The 2,133-nt window shown below is 43.1% G+C and overlaps 1 non-coding gene across 1 annotated transcript; it reads left to right on the forward strand.

The window, feature by feature from the left end:
* Nucleotides 1-962: 962 nt before the first annotated feature.
* Nucleotides 963-1,164, forward strand: LOC111721174. Its single transcript, XR_002770504.1, has one exon. It is a non-coding gene; the product is annotated as a small nucleolar RNA SNORA74 (small nucleolar RNA).
* Nucleotides 1,165-2,133: the final 969 nt, after the last annotated feature.

Consider the following 2,133-nt stretch of genomic DNA (forward strand, 5'->3'; position numbering starts at 1 on the left):
CTTCAAAAAAAAAATGAAAATCAAACGTGGAATTGGGAAAGGAGTAGGTAATCACTTTTTGAGAAACTAACCCGCCGGCTGTTAGTCTGTCCACCTAACCGATCTGTGTGATGCTGCCAGTTCAGTTTACTAAAATTCTGCTTTCATAGTGGTATTCAGGAGCACTTATTTCTTAGGTCTACAGGCTTCTGCCTCTTGGTCATTTTTCACAAAGACAGAGACCCTGAAAAACAGCTTTTGTGTGTTTCCCCTTATTTAGAAAATCTAGAAATTTTTAGATCAGTTCTGATCTGGAATGTTCTTCATTATAAAAGAAACAGTTGACAGTTATCCTTAGTCCTTTGGGCAAGACCCAGACAGCACGCCAACCCCCCCTAGTGTGGGATCCTCCTTTGCCCCCCTCAGTTCCAGCAGTAAGGCAGCTTCCCAGTTGTTCTGTATCTGGGTTAGTGTTACACTGCTGGGAGAGCAGCAGCCCAAGGCTAGGTGGTACACTGGAGCTGGTTCATGCCATGCTAATTTGAATAACCTCACCAGTCTGCCATTACATTGCCTTCATTGCTCAGTGACAAGCGTAGATCAGCAAGGGCATTAATTTTGGAGGGAGCATCTTCAGCAGGAGGATTTTAGGAAGTGGAACTAGAATGGAGTTATTGGTGATCGAATCCATCCAGAAGACTTAGGTTAAAATCTCAGTCACTTAACCTATGGGATGGGAAATGGGAACACCTGAGTCCAAATTAACAATTTCTTTTCCGGTGTTCCTAGGGTGAAACCAGCTGGTGGCCCCCATGAGAAGTATGAGAGATCGTTCATGACAAGGAATTTCAGGTAAATATCCCTTCCTGGCTGTAGGAATGGGTATTGGGGTAAATATCACTCGCCTTCCATTTGAAAGACTAGCCTTCTGAAGGAAATCTGACACAGGTAAGAATACTCAAATCTCTGCTTCTTAGGCTTTACCCAGTTTCTGTCAGCTGTCCAGGCCAACACCATGCCTGTGACGGTGTTACACTTCTGGGAGAGAAATGCACTGTCGTCACCAAGGTCTTGTCACATGGCACTGTTTTAGTGCCAAGGCTGACTGCCTTAGATAGTGCTTTGCACCACTGAGAGTGGATTAACTTCCTATATGAAGTTAGTCCTAGTCTAGGTGCACACATGTATATTTATTTTCTCCACCTCTTGGTATTGTGTCCCTGTCCCCTGACATTATATAGTTTAGACTGGATGGCCTCTAAGGTCCCTTCCAGTTCTAAATCTCTGATCCTTATGATCCAGTCACCTTCTTCTTTGCTACCAGGACCAGCACCTGTATCTGGACTTCAGGTGACTTGTGATATACTGCTCCTGGGTGGTTACTAAGGTAGGTACTTTACATTATTCCATAACCTCGGACTAAGGTCCTCAAGCATAAAAGGGTCACCTTTACATGAAGGTAAACATTTCTGGAATTCAGCCAAAGCAGCTTTATATCTCCATAAGAGAAATGAATTGTGCACACAGCTGCTGGGGGGGGCGGGGGGGAGGGGGGGGGGGCAGGGGGAAAGTAGGAAACCAACAAATTAAAAATTGCCCAGTTAAACACTTGAATCTTTAGAGTAAAAGACATGATAAAATTGAAAACAAAATACTGTGTTTGCAAAAACTAACTGCTGAGGAAAACAATCCCATTTGGTCCTGGAATTTGTTTTCTTTGTCATACCATCAGTTTTCTTTTATGCACTTGAATGCCTTTCATTATACTCCTAAAGGGAATACAAAATGATACCAAAAGGGTCAGGAGCCCTTGGTTTGTTCTCCTTTGGGAAGACTATCTACAATGCTGACCATGTCTGACAGAGTAGCCACTGAATTCAAATGCTTGCTGGCTTGAATTTGAAATGTCTTGCTAAATTGCCCAAGTCAAATTTGTCTGCTTTATTTTCTACAGCTTACAAAGAGATCAGAAGCACAGAAGGCTTTGATCCTAGTGGAAGAACAGTGATGAAAAACCCAGGAATCTCCCCCCTCCATGAAACTGAGTGGCAGAGTGATTTGAAATGGGTATAAGATGGAACTTCTGGTACTGGGAAGAACTGATTGCTGGATGAAGAATAATTACTAGTCCAAGTTGGGTTCTCTCTACTGTAT

This window comes from Sarcophilus harrisii, chromosome 2, assembly GCF_902635505.1.
Source record: "Sarcophilus harrisii chromosome 2, mSarHar1.11, whole genome shotgun sequence".
Classification (NCBI taxonomy): Eukaryota; Metazoa; Chordata; class Mammalia; order Dasyuromorphia; family Dasyuridae; genus Sarcophilus; species Sarcophilus harrisii.